The sequence below is a fragment of the Ursus arctos genome, unplaced genomic scaffold, assembly GCF_023065955.2.
Source record: "Ursus arctos isolate Adak ecotype North America unplaced genomic scaffold, UrsArc2.0 scaffold_14, whole genome shotgun sequence".
In the NCBI taxonomy this organism is placed as follows: Eukaryota; Metazoa; Chordata; class Mammalia; order Carnivora; family Ursidae; genus Ursus; species Ursus arctos.
Window position 1 is genome coordinate 21,727,332 of NW_026622808.1, and position 14,327 is coordinate 21,741,658.

Here is a 14,327-nt window from a genome sequence, read left to right on the forward strand (position 1 = left end):
AAGGATGTTGTAAAGGAACATTTAGCTAGATCCCTCCACGTCTTGCCCTTTGTACAAACAGACACGATATCCGGTGCCAGGGGAGCCCTCCCATGACTGTGAGGGTGAAAGCTACAGGCTAAAGAGAGTGTGGCCAGAAGTCACACCAACCCGTTTCCCCAGTTGGTATCTTTGTGTGGCTGCCCTGGACTGTTTCGGGACATCTTGTGACGTGAAGAAAATGTACTTCTTACTGGTACGTGACGTTGCTATTTTGGGGATGGGGTGGGAGAAGGTAGGGATGGGTTCATGACGGCCGAGTGCAGTATCTCACTGATGCCCTTAGTATAGGGTCAGTTTTCATAAATGCTTCATGGGTGGTTGAAATCAACGTATTGTAGTCTACATACGTCCGCTAGATTGAGCATATTTGCGTTTCAAAATCTTCTACACATTTATATGTATTGGTCAATATCTTAGTCTGTTTGGGCTTCATAACAAAAATACTGTGGACTGGGTGGCTTATAAGCAACAGAACTTTTTTCTCATAGTTCTGGAGGCTGGAGTCCAAGATCAAGATGTCAGTAGATTGCTGTCTGGTGAGGCCTGCTTCATGGTTCGTAGATGGCCGTCTTCTTGCCTGGTCCTCACATGGCAGAAAGAGAGCAGGGCTCTGTGGGGTGTCTTCTAGAAGGGAACTAATCCCGTTCATGAGGGTTCCACCCTTATAACGTAAGCATCTCCTGAAGTCCCGCCTCCTAATACCATCACAGAGTGCGAATTAGGCTTCAGAATATGAATCTGGAGGCCGGAGGCACAGACATTCAATCCATATCTGTCTTTGATCTGTGTACTGAGACAGCTACGTTAAACTCTCCCACCATGATTGCTGAATACATCTTGTAATTCTGTCCGTTTTTAAATTTATATATTTTCAAGCAAATTAAATGAGAAGATTTTTGATATTTAATGTTTTGAGCAAATTGTTCCTTTTATTCTTCTAGTGACCATCTTTCTCTCCAGTGATGAATATTCAGCCATTCATTTTCATAACAGCAAGTCATTATTTGGAGCTTACTGTTAACAGATAATAGATACCCTAAGCTTTGAATCTTCTAAGTTACTTATTTTGCACAATGACACTTTGAAGTCGATACTGTTATTATCCCCAGTTTATGGGTGAGGAAACTGAGGCCAAGCCAGTCGAGGTGAGTTAACCAGGGTCGTACAGTGGTAAGTGATGGAGTCTGGCTCTCAAATCCAGGGGCTGTACACAGTGCTTTACTCTGGGGGACTTTTCTTCCTTTGTACCTTTTCTCAGTCTCACAAAGGTCTGTTTTTGTGTGTTGTTGGGTTTTCTTCTCTTTTCTTTTTTTTTTTCTTAAGAGAGGGACGGAGATAGAGGAAGAGGGAGGGGCAGAAGGAGATGGAGAGAGAGAGAGTCTTAAGCAGGCTCCATACCCAGTGTGGAGCCTGACACAGGCCTCCGATCTCACAACCCTGAGATCATGACCTGAGCTGATATTAAGAGTCAGATGCTTAACCAACTGAGTGTCCCAGGTGCCCCTGTTTTTGTGTTTTAAAATTCTAGGGGCACCTGAGTGGCTCAGTCTGTTAAGTGTCTGCTTTTGGCTCAGGTCATGATCTCCGGGTCCTGGGATCATGCTCCACGTCAGGCTCCCTGCTCAGTGGGGAGTCTGCTTCTCCCTCTCTCTCTGCCCCTCTCCCCTACTTGTGCTGTCTCTCTCTCTCTCAAATAATTAAATAAAATCTTAAAAAAATCTTAACTGAATTATAACTTGTATAAAAGTTCATAAATCCTAGTGCACACTTTGGTGAATTTTATATATGTCAACACCACCATATCAAGATATTAAACATTTTATCTCCCAAGAAGTTTCCCTTGGGCCCTACCCTGGCCAATAAGCCCCACCCAGAGGTAATAAGCATTCTGACTTCTGTCACCACAGATTTGTTTTCCCTGTTCATAGAAATGGAACCACACACTGCCCTCTTGTGGCTGGGTTTTCACCTAAGATAGTGTCCGTGAAATTTATCTTTGTCACATTATCAGTAGTTTATTCTCTTTAAAAACTGCTGGGTAATATTCCATTGTATGAATATCCCACAGCCAAAACATTCCATTCTGTTTACGGACATTTGGGTTCTTTCCAGGTTTTGCTGTTAGGACCAAAGCTGCTGTGAATGTTCTTGGACATGTCTTACTGTGAACAAATGTTCTCATTTCTCTTAGGTGTCAGCCTGGAGCAGAATCGCTGGGTCACTGGGTAGGCAGACTGTGAGCTGTGGTATATACCGCCAACAGTTTTCCAAAGTGGTTGAAACAGTTTATACATCCATCATGAACGCATGAAAGTTTTGTTTGCTTCATATCCAGATAATGCGTGCTGTTAGTTTAATTAAATTACTTTTTAAAAATTTAAATTGAATTAATTCACATATAGCATATTATTAGTTTCAGAGGTAGAATTCAGTGATTCATCAGTTGCATACAATACCCAGTGCTCATTACATCAAGTACCCTCCTTAATGCCCATCACCCAGTTACCCCATCCCCCCTCTGACCTCCCCTCCAGCAACCCTCAGTTTGTTTCCTATAGATAGGACTCTCTTATGGTTTGTCTTCCTCTCTGATTTTGTCTTATTTTATTTTTGTCTCCCTTCCCCTATGATCCTCTGTTTTGTTTCTTAAACTCCACATATGAGTGAAATCATATGATAATTATCTTTCTCTGATTGACTTATTTCACTTAGCGTAATAGCCTCTAGTTCCATCCATGTCATTGCAAATGGCAAGATTTCATTTTTTGATGGCTGAGTAATATTCCATTACACACACACACACACACACACACACACACACACACACCCCTTCTTATCCATTTATCTTTCAATGGACATCTGGGCCTTTTCCATAGTTTGGCTATTGTGAACATTTCTGCTATAAACATTGAGGGGCAGGTGACCCTTTGGATCACTATGTTTGTATCCTTTGGGTAAATACTTAGTAATGTAATTGCTGGGTCATAGAGTAGCTCTATTTTTTTTTTTAAGATTTTATTTATTTATTTGACAGAGAGAGATGGCCAGCGAGAGAGGGAACACAAGCAGGGGGAGTGGGAGAGGAAGAAGCAGGCTCCTAGCGGAGGAGCCTGATGTGGGGCTCAATCCCAGGACTCTGGGATCACGCCCTGAGCTGAAGGCAGACGCTTAATGACTGAGCCACCCAGGCGCCCCTAGAGTAGCTCTATTTTTAACTTCTCGAGGAACCTCCATACTGTTTTCCAGAGTGACTGCACCAGCTTGCATTCCCACCAGCAATGTAAGAGGGTTCCCCTTTCTCTCCATCCTCGCTAACATCTATTGTTTCCTGACTTATTAATTTTAGCCATTCAGATGTGTGAGATTGTATCTCATTGTGGTTTTGATTTGTATTTCCCTGATGCCAAGTGATGTGGAACATTTTTTCATGTGTCTGTTGGCTATTTGTATGTCTTCTTTGGAGAAATGTCTGTTCATGTCTTCTGTCCATTTCTTGACTGGATTATTTGTTTTTTGGGTGTTGAGTTTGGTAAATTATAGATTTTGGATACTAGCCCTTTAGCTGATAAGACATTTTATAAGTATCTTCTCCCATTCTGTTAGATGTCTTTCGGTTTTGTCGACTTTCCTTCCTGCAAAAGCTTTTTATTTTGATGAAGTCCCAATAGTTCATTTTTGCTTTGTTTCCCTTGCCTTTGAAGACGTGTCTAGCAAGACACGTGTGTCTTGCTGTGGCTGAGGTCGAAGAGGTTGCTGGCTGTGTTCCCTCTAGAATTTTGATGGATTCCTGTCTCACCTTTAGGGCTTTCATCCACTTTGAGTCTATTTTATGTATGGTGTAAGAAAATGGTCCACTTTCATTCTTCTACATATGGCTGTCCAATTTTCCCAACACCATTTGTTGAAGAGACTGTCTTTTCTCCCCATTGGGTATTCTTTCCTGCTTTGTCAAAGATTAGTTGACCGTAGTGTTGAGGGTCCATTTCTGGAGTCTCTAGTCTGTTCCATTGATCTATGTGTCTGTTTTTATTCCCGTATCATGCTGTCTTGATGACCATAGCTTCGTAATACAGCTTGACTTCCAGAATTGTGACACCTCCAGCTTTGATTTTCTTTTTCAAAATTCCTTTGGCTATTTGGGATCTTTTCTGTTTTCATACAAATTTTAGGATTGTTTGTTCCAGCTCTGTGAAAAATGTTGATGATATTTTGATAGGGATTTCATTGAATGTGTAGATTTCTCTGGGTAGCGTGGACATTTTAGCAATATTTATTCTTCCAATCCATGAGCATGGAATGTTTTTCCATTTCTTTCTGTCTTCCTCAATTTCTTTCATAAGTGTTCTATAGTTTTCAGAGTACAGATCATTGCCTCTTTGGTTAGGTTTATTCCTAGGTATCTTATGGTTTTTGGTGCAGTTGCAAATGGGATTGATTCCTTAATTTCTCTTCCTTCTGTCTCATTGTTAGTCTATAGAAATGCAACTGACTTCTGTGCGTTGATATTATATCCTGCCACTTTGCTGAATTCCTGTGTGAGTTCTAGCAATTATGGTGTAGAATCTTTTGGGTTTTCCACATAGAGTATCTTGTCATCTGCAAAGAGTGAGAGTTTGATTTTTTCTTCTCTGATTTGGATGCCTTTTAATTATTTTGTTGTCAGATTGCTGAGGCTAGGACTTCTAGTACTATGTTGAACAAGAGTGGTGAGAGTGGATGGACATCCCTGTCATGTTCCTGACCTTCGGGAAAGCTCTCAGTTTTTCCCTATTGAGGATGGTATTCACTGTGGTTTTTTTGTATATGGATTTTATGATATTGAGTTATGTTCCCTCTATCCCTACACTGTGGAGAGTTTTAATCAAGAAAGAATGCCGTATTTTTCAAATGCTTTTTCTGCATGTATTGAGAGCATCATATGATTCTTTCTTTTATTCCTGTGGTGTATCACATTGGTTGATTTGGGGATGGAGAACCACCTTTGCAGTGCAAGAATAAATCCCACTTGGTCATGGTGAATAATCCTTTTAATGTACTGTTGGATCCTATTGGCTAGGATCTTGGTGAGTATTTTGGCATCCATGTTCATCAGGGATATTGGCCTGTAATTCTCTTTGGTGGGTTCTTTGTTCAGGTTTTGGGATCAAGGTAATGCTGGTCTCATAGAAAGAGTTTGAAAATTTTCCTTCCATTTCTATTTTTTGAAACAGCTTCAGAAGAATAGGTATTAATTCTTCTTTAAATGTTTGGTAGAATTCCCTTGGGAAACCATCTGGTTCTGGACTCTAGTTTTTTTTGGGAGTATTTTGATTACTGCTTCAATTTCTTTGCTGGTTATGGCTCTGTTCAGGTTTTCTATTTCTTCCTGTTTCGGTTTTGGAAGTTTTTATGTTCCTAGAAATGTATCCATTTCTTCCAGATTGTCTAATTTGTTGGCATATAGTTGCTCATATGTTCTTAAAATTGTATTTCTTTGGTGTTGGTTGTGAACTCACCTCTTTCATTTATGATTTTATTTATTTGGGTCCTTTCTTGTTTCTTTTTGATAAGTCTGGCTAGGGGTTTATTAATCTTAATTCTTTAAAGAACAAGCTCCTAGTTTTGTTCATCTGTTCTGCTGTTCATTTGATTTCTATTTCATTGATTTCTGCTCTAATCTTTATTATTTCTCTTGTCATGCTGTATTTAGGCTTTGTTTGCTGTTCTTTCTCCAGGTTCTTTAGGTGTAGGGTTAGGTTGTGTATTCGAGACCTTTCTTGTTTCTTGAGAAAGTCTTGTAGTGCTATATACTTCCCTCTTAGGACTTCCTTTGCTGCATCCCAAAGGTTTGAACAGTTGTGTTTTCATTTTCATTTGTTTCCATGAATTTTTAAAATTCTTTAATTTCCTTGTTGACCCATTCATTCTTTAGTATGATGCTCTTTAACCTTCATGTATTTGTGTTCCTCCCAAATTTCCTCTTGCGATTCAGTTCAAGTTTTAAAGCATTGTGGTCTGAGAATATCCTGGAGTAATCCCGATCTTTGGTACTGATTGAGACCTGATTTGTGACCCAGTATGTGATCTATTCTGGAGACTGTTACATGTGCACTCGAGAGGAGTGTGTATTCTGTTGCTTTAGGATGAAGCTTTCTGGATATATCTGTGAAGTCCATCTGGTCCAGTGTGTCATTGAAAGTCCCAGTTTCATTTTTGATCTTCTCTTAGATGATCTGTCCATTGCTGTGAGTAGGATGTTAATGTCCCCAATGATTCTTGTATTGTTATCAATGTGTTTCTTTAATTTTCTTATTAATTGGTTTATATAATTGGGTTCTCCTAAGTTAGGGTTATAAATATTTACAATTGTTAGCTCTTTGTTGGATAGACCTTTTAATTGTAATATAGTGTCCTTGTTCATCTCTTATTACAGTCTTTGGTTTATTTATTTATTTTTGTAAGAATATTTTTTTATTATGTTAGTCACCATACAGTACATCCCTAGTTTTTGATGTAAAGTTCCATGAGTCATTACTTGCATATAACACCCAGTGCACCATGCAATACGTGCCCTCCTTAATACCCATCACCGGCCTATCCCAATCCCCCACCCCCTCCCCTCTGAAGCCCTCAGTTTGTTTCCCAGAGTCCACAGTCTTTCATGGTTCATTCCCCCTTCTGTTTACCCCCCTCCTTTCTTCTTCCCTTACAGTCTTTGGTTTAAATCTAGTTTGTCTGATATAAGGATTGCTACCTCAGCTTTCTTTTGATGTCAGTTAGCATGATAAATGATTCTCCACCCCTCACTTTCAATCTGAAGATATCTTTGGGTCTAAAATGAGTCTCTTGTGACAGCATATCGATGGGTCTTTTTTTTTTTTTTAATCCAATCCAATCTGATACCCTGTGTCTTTTGATTGGGGCTTTTAGCCCATTGACATTCTGAGTAACTATTGAAAGATACAAATTTAGTGCCATTGTATTACCTGTAAAGTCCCCATTTCTGTATATTGTCTCTGTTCCTTTCTGGTCTTTGTTACTTTTGGGCTCTCTCTTTGCTCAAAGGATCCCCTTTAGTATTTCTTGTAGGATGGTTTAGTGATCACAAATTCGTTTGGTTTGTGTTTGTCCCAGAAGCTGTTTATCTCTCCTTCTATTCTGAATGACAGCCTTGCTGGATAAAGGATTCTTGGCTGGATATTTTTCTCATTTAGCTTCCCAAATATATCATGCCAGTCCCTTCGGCCTGCCAGGTCTCTGTGGATAGGTCTGCTGCCAATCTAATGTTTCTATCCTTGTAGGTTAAGGACCTCTTGTCCTGAGCTGCTTCAGGATTTTCTCTTTATTTCTGAAATTTGCAAGCTTCACTATTACATGTTGAGGTGTTGACCTATTTTTATTGATTTGGGGGGGGGGTTCTCTGTCCCTCCTGGACTTGCATGCCTGTTTCTTTACCGAGATTAGGGAAGTTCTCAGCTATAATTCATTCAAATAAACCTTCTGCCCCCCCTTCCTCTGCTATAACCCCAGTTATTCTAATATTGTTGTGTTTTATGGTACTGCTGATCTCTGGAATCCTCCCCTCGTGATCCAGTAGTTGTTTATCTTTTTCTCAGTTTCCTATTCTCCAACATTTTGTCTTCTACATCGCTGACTCTCTCTTCTATCCCATTTATCCTAGCAGTTAGAGCCTCCATTTTTGATTGAATCTCAGTAATAGCCTTTTTGATTTTGGCCTAATTAGATTTAGTTTTTTTATTTCTCCAGTAAGGGATTCTCTAGTGTCTTCTCTGCCTTTTTAAAGCCCAGCTTGTATCTTTATAATCGTTGTTTTGAATTCTAGTTCCAATGTCTTACTTATATCCATATTGATTAATTCCCTGGCAGTGAGTACTGCCTCTTGTTCTTTGTTTTGGGGTGAGTTTTTCCATCTCATCATTATCTCCAGAAAAGAGTAAATGAGAGAGAGAGAGAAAATACAAAAATAGCAACAACACAAGAAAAATACAGACTAAACAAATCAGAAGATAACAAAAACAAACAAATGGGAAAAAAAGGAGGGAAAGAGAAATCAAACCAGAAGTTGAACAGAACACAAAAATAAACTAGATCTTGGGAGTATTTTGGTCTGTTTGTTAGAAGAAACTGGATCCCAAAATAGGAAAGAAAGAAAAACTTATATATATACAAAAATAAATTGAATACAATGAAAGGAAAGCAAAAATAAAAAAAAAATATAACATAAATGTAAGAATAAAAATTAAAAAAGACTTAAAAAAAGAATTGATAGGAAGATCAGTAGGAGAAGAAAGGGATAAAGAAAGGGGGGGGGGTAATCAGAAGAGGGAATGAACCATGAAAGACTATGAACTCTGGGAAACAAACTGAGGGCTTCAGAGGGAAGGGGGTGGAGGAATGGGATAGACTGGTGATGGGTAGTAAGGAGGGCATGTATTGCATGGTGCACTGGGTGTTATATGCAAGTACTGAATCATGGAACTTGAAAAAAAAGAATTGATAAATAAGAAATTAGCTGAAAAGGAAAAAAATGTTAAACAGAAAGACTAAAGAATAAGAAGAAAAAACCGTGAATGCTATATACTGTTTTCCCTGAGAGCTGAAATTTTGCATCTCTCTATGATTGGTAAATTTGGTCCTAGCTGGTTGTTCCTGCTGTTCTTCTGGGGGAGGGGCCTGTTGGGCTGACTCAGGTGTCTTTGCCCAGGTGGAATTGCACAGCCCTTGCCAGGGGCTGGCTCAGTGTAAGTGGCTCCGGATTGCACTATGTGGTGCTGTTTTGCTCCCTGAAGGCTTTTAGTACTGATGTGGGGGGGGGGGAGGATGAAAATGGCGGTGCCCCATCTCCAGCCCTGGAGCTGGGGTTTGCCCTCTTTTAGTTATGGTTGGAGTTGTTTTTTTTTTTTTAAGATTTTTTTTTTTTTGAGAGAGAGGGCGCTCAAATAGGGGGAGGGGGAGAGGGAGAGAACTTTAAGCAGTCTCTTCGCTGAGTGCAGAGCCTACCCCAGGGCTCAATCTCACAACCCTGAGATCATGACCTGAGCCAAAATCAAGAGCTGGACGCTTAACTGACTGAGCCACCCAGGCATCCCACATTATGGTTAGAGTCTTAAGAGCAAAGTGTGAAGAAGCCTGGGCCAACCTCTCTCCTCTAGGTTGGGAGACCACATGAAGAGGGCCTTGCTGATGGTGGGCACCAACCACCAGGCATGTGAGTGAGGCCATCTTGGGCCATCCAGCCCCTGGCAAGCCTCCACGTGATGGCAGTTGCATGAATGACCCTAGGTGAGACCATCAGTAGAACTGCTCAGCTGAGTTCAGCTCAGATTGCCAACTCACAGAATTATGAGCACATAATGTAATGGACACAGAAGTTAGTATCAGAAAGAGGATGCTGCTGCAACAAAAACTTAAAATTTGGCATTGACTTTGGAATTTGGCAGCGAGAAAGAAGCTATAGAGGGGTGAAGAAATTTCAGCTTAAAACATGGTGAGGGACCTGCTGCCAGGTGTTAGAAAAAGTCTGTGTGGTTATGTGGTATGAGAACCATTGGCAAACATGTTGTCATGGTAACTTGGGAGTCAGACCATGAATTTGTGGATCTGACTAAGGAGGGGGCTTCCCCCGTCTCTGGCCCTACCCCCAACCTTCCTCATGACTACCTGGTGGTGGTCCCAGAAGAGCCTGATGGTGGGTGAGAAGTCCCCTTGTGTCTGATTTTCCCGGATGCTCCACCCTCACACCAGCCCACACCTGGCCTTTAGCAATTAGTTAAAACTTGTAGCAGAAATCTCCCCCTCGTCTGGTGCACTGTCTTCATCCCATGCCACAGGCGAGCCAGTGCTCCTGTCCATCTCTCTTCCCCTAGATTTCTGGCTATTGGGTTGCCTGTGACCTCAGCTCTCTGATGGGTTCAAGGACATTATGTTTTTGTTGATTATTCAGCCTTTTCCTGTGGCTGTGGTGGCAGCAGTGTCTGGCAGGTTTCTACATCCAAGGCGGAAGCCAGGAACCAGGTTCTTTCTTAAATCACATGTCTTTTGGGACCTGATTGTTTATGACATCACCTTCCTCTTTTCTGTAAGTTCCCTTAAAGCAGAGATCACATGGAGCCTGTTCAGTGCAACTTCCTTTAAGTCCAGCACTGCACTGGGCAGAAAAATAATTAAAAAAAAATAATGATAAAAGAAAATAAGCCTTCGGCATGCTTGCTGAGTCTACGTGAGCTCCTACTGGAGCAGCTTCTCCCTGGTAACCCATCAGGCTGCAGGATCCTGTGGGCTGCTTCCTCTCACCAACACTGAGTCAAAGCCATAGCCTCTGAAAGTTACTATCACCCAGCAGTCTCCATGCTGAGTGCAGACAGCACAGTGCCTGGTATTCATGGGGAATTTACTACCAGGCACTTAGGCACTTTCTAGGCATCTGGATCAGTCTGAGGCTGTACTTGCTGACTTAGGAGATTCTCCCTCCTCAAATCCCTCTCCTGTGTGTTGTCAGGCACCCAGTGAGTTTCTTTATCCCAGTTGTTTTCTCTGTACCCTCTCTGGTTAACAAGAGAGCATTATGTAATGTGATTCCACTTGTATGTGGAGTTTAAGAAACAAAACAGATAAACATAGGGGAAGGGAAGGAAAAATAAAATAAGATGAAAACAGAGAGGAAGGCAAACCATAAGAGACTCTTAACTCTACTTGACTTATTTCACTTGGCATAATCTCCACTTCCATCCGTGTTGATGCAAATGTTAAGTAATCATCATTTCTGATGGCTCAGTAATATTCCATTGTCTATATGGACCACGTCTTCTTTATCCATTCATCTGTTGAAGGGCATTTTGGCCCCTTCTGCAGTTTGACTAATGTGGACATTGCTGCTATGAACATTAGGGTGCATATGGCCCTTCTCTTCACTATGTCTGTATCTTTGGGGTAAATACTCAGTAGTGCAATTGCTGGGTCATAGGGTAGCTCTATTTTTAACTTTTTGAGGAACCTCCACGCTGTTTTCTAAAGTGGTTGTACCAACTTGCATTCCCACCAACGATGTAAGACAATTATCATATGGTTTCACTTATTCGTGGAACATAAGGAATAACAGGGAGGACATTAGGAGAAGGAAGGGAAAAATGAAGAGGGGAAAACAGAGGGGGAGATGAACCATGGGAGACTATGGACCCCAGGAAACAAACTGAGGGTTTCAGAGGGGAGGGGGGTGGGGAGATAGGCTAGCCCGGTGATGGGTGTTAAGAAGGGCACGTGTTGCAATGAGCATTGGGTGTTATGCAAACAATGAATCATGGAACACTACATCAAAAACTAATGATGTACAGTATGGTGACTAACATAATGTAAAAAAAAAGATACTCTTAATGCTAGCGAACAAACAGGGTTGTTGGAAGGGAGAGGGGTGGGGGGATGGGGTAACTGGGTGATGGGCATTAAGGAGGGCACTTGATGTAATGAACACTAGGTATTGTATGCAACTGATGAGTCACTGAATTCTACCTCTGAAACTAATACAGTGTATGTTAATTAAGTTGAAGTGAAATGAAAATTAAAAAAGAGAGAGAGAGAGTGATTTAGTAGAAAGAGCCCAGGCTTTGACAGTCAAGAGGCTAGAATGTGTCTTGGTCCCACCAGTTCCTGGTTTTGTGATGTCAGACATGTTTTCTTGTTGAACAAGCCATAGACTGATGCTCATCTTAGAGCTGTAGGAACCCTTTCCTGAGCTAGTCAGGAAGCTTCCTGGTGGGGGGCACTGTCGTATTCTTTGTTCCCTCATCAATAGGAAACCCAAAGCACCACCAAACAGGCTGGCTGTATAATCCGCTGGTAATGCTAAGGAAAGAAAAGAAAAAAGCAGAACTGTGGGTCCGATAATAAAATATGAGGAAGACAGCATCCTTCTGTCTTCTCATGTATAAGGGAAGATGCTTCTCGTGTATAAGGGAAGCCACACATATGAATTCTCCTGGGGTTATTTGTACAGGAAATATTTTTATGCTTACAAGAAAACATAGAAAGTTCTCCATAGCTGGGCTAGATGACCTCTGCTCCATGAGAAGCAGCTCTCCACCATCTCTTTCTGGGTAGAATTACAACAGCATGTATGGTCTATTTCAGACTGGTAATGTTTAAGAACAGGAAAAAAAATCAGTCAATGGTGAGAGAAATCAGAATAGTGGCTACCTTTGGGAGTTATCAACTGCGAAGATGAGGCAGGAACTTTCTGGGGTTTTATGCCTTGATTGCTTGGTCTCATAGGTTTGCACACATATAAAAATTCATTGAGCAGGGGACTTCTGATCTATGCCCTTCACACACCTCACTGAATATACTTGTTATCCCCACCGCCCAAATGATGTGAGAACTATTTACCCAGTTGGAGAATCTTTTCTGTTATTTTTGCTTTTTCCCCAGCTTGATTTTGTGCTATCCTGAGAAATGAAAGAAAAAAAGGGGGAAAACAAAAACAAGACTTATTTTTATAGTTTCTCAGGAAAAAGAGGCCAATACTTGGGTTAAAGAAAAGAGTATTATGTGGGGATTTTTCATTTTTCTACCAATGTGATTATTGCTATAAGCTGAAATCCCATGCATCTTTAACCTTTCACTTCCCAAATATGTTAAGAAAGATCAGATGTAGCTAACCTGTTGGCCATTGAATAATTTGAAGGACAATTGTGTAAAATTGAGGAGGGCCTCCTTGAGAGGTCAACTATAGTTTCTGTATGACTTTTCTCTCCGGTGCCTGGCGGAGTAGCTAACATACAGTAGGTGCTCAATATGTGCTTTCTAATTTATTTCTTTATTTTGAGGAAACCTTTGTCACTTAGGTTAGCCTGCAATGGGAAATGCAATTTTTGACTGGCGTCCATGTTTGCTGGGTCATTTCCACCTGTCAAACATTGGTCTACATGCCGTTGAAGTTGTAAAAGCAATAGAAAGCCAAGCTATTGGCTTGGAGTTAAGATGGCGGAGGAGTAGGGGACCCCTTTTTCAGCCGGTCCCCTGAGTCGAGCTGGATAGGTACCAGACCAGCCTGAACATCCACGGAATCAGCCTGGGATGCAGGAAGATACATCTGGATCTCTACAAATGAACATCTCCAGCGCTGAGTATTGAGGTATGAAGCGGGGAGCCATGAAACCGCGCACAGATATCGGAAGATAAACGGAAGGGGGAGGGAACCGCCGCATTCGGGAGCCGGGAAGTGGCAGCCACCTGCACGGGGGAGCGGGTGGACTCACAGACTGGCACCCGCAAGAGAGCAGACTGAGACCATGAGCCGAGGAGCACGTGCCACCAGACTGAAATGGAGCTCCGGTGTGCTCACTGGAACCAGACTGAGACTGGGAGCTCCGGGAGCGCGCGGGGGCAGCTGGCGGCTGGCGGTGTTAGAAACACAAAGGACAGAGACCTGCTGGCCCTGGAAGTGAGGGCTGGGACGTCGGGTGTGGGGCGCACATCCCAGGATGCTGCAGGTGAGCAGCACCAACAGTAACAGAGTTAAAGTGGCCAGAACATCAGTGGAGAACGGTTTGCGATCCCTCTGTTCTGAGACAGAGGCTGAGATTCGGCCACTGCTGCTCTGACTCTCAGAAGAGGCACAGCAAACCGCCAGGGAAAGCCGCCAGAAAACAAAAGCCTGGAAAGACCGGCTCACAGCGTGCCCATCCCCATCCCCCCTCGCAGGGGACACGGAGACTCCACCCAAACAGGGTTGCCTGAGTATCGGCGCCCCAGGCCCTTCCCCCAGAAGGCAGGCTGAAAAATCAAGAAGCCCACATTCCTAAGATCCCTATAAAACAAGGGCGCATGGCCTGGGTCCTGGTCAATAATTTGGGCTCTGGACAACCCCGCAACCTCTCCTCATCAGAATGACGAGGACAAATCCTCCCCAGCAAAGAAAAGACAATGAGTCTGTGGCCTCTGCCACAGAACTAATGGATATGGATATAACCAAATTATCAGAAATGGAATTCAGAGTAACAATGGTCAAAATGATGTGTAGACTTGAAAAAAGTATTAATGAAAATGTTAATGAGAGTATAGAATCTCTAAGGGCGGAAATGAGAGCAAATCTGGCAGAAATTAAAAATTCTATGAGCCAAATGCAAGCAAAACTAGAGGCTCTGACGGCCAGGGTGAATGAGGCAGAAGAATGTATCAGTGAATTGGAGTATTGGTTAGTAGAAGAGAAAGCTAAAATAGAATCTGGACTCAAAAAAATCCACGCCCACGAATGTAGGTTACAGGAGATTACTGACTCAATGAAACGTTCC

General features: G+C 42.0%; 1 protein-coding gene across 1 annotated transcript in view; it reads left to right on the top strand.

Annotated features, from left to right (window-relative positions):
- The first annotated feature begins 154 nt into the window (after positions 1-154).
- Positions 155-14,327, top strand: part of ADGRE2 (adhesion G protein-coupled receptor E2) — a 121,924-nt gene continuing 107,751 nt past the window's right edge. The window contains exon 1 of the mRNA XM_057311568.1: positions 155-235. The gene's annotated coding sequence lies outside the window, so the exon portion shown is untranslated. The remainder of the gene's footprint in view (positions 236-14,327) is intronic.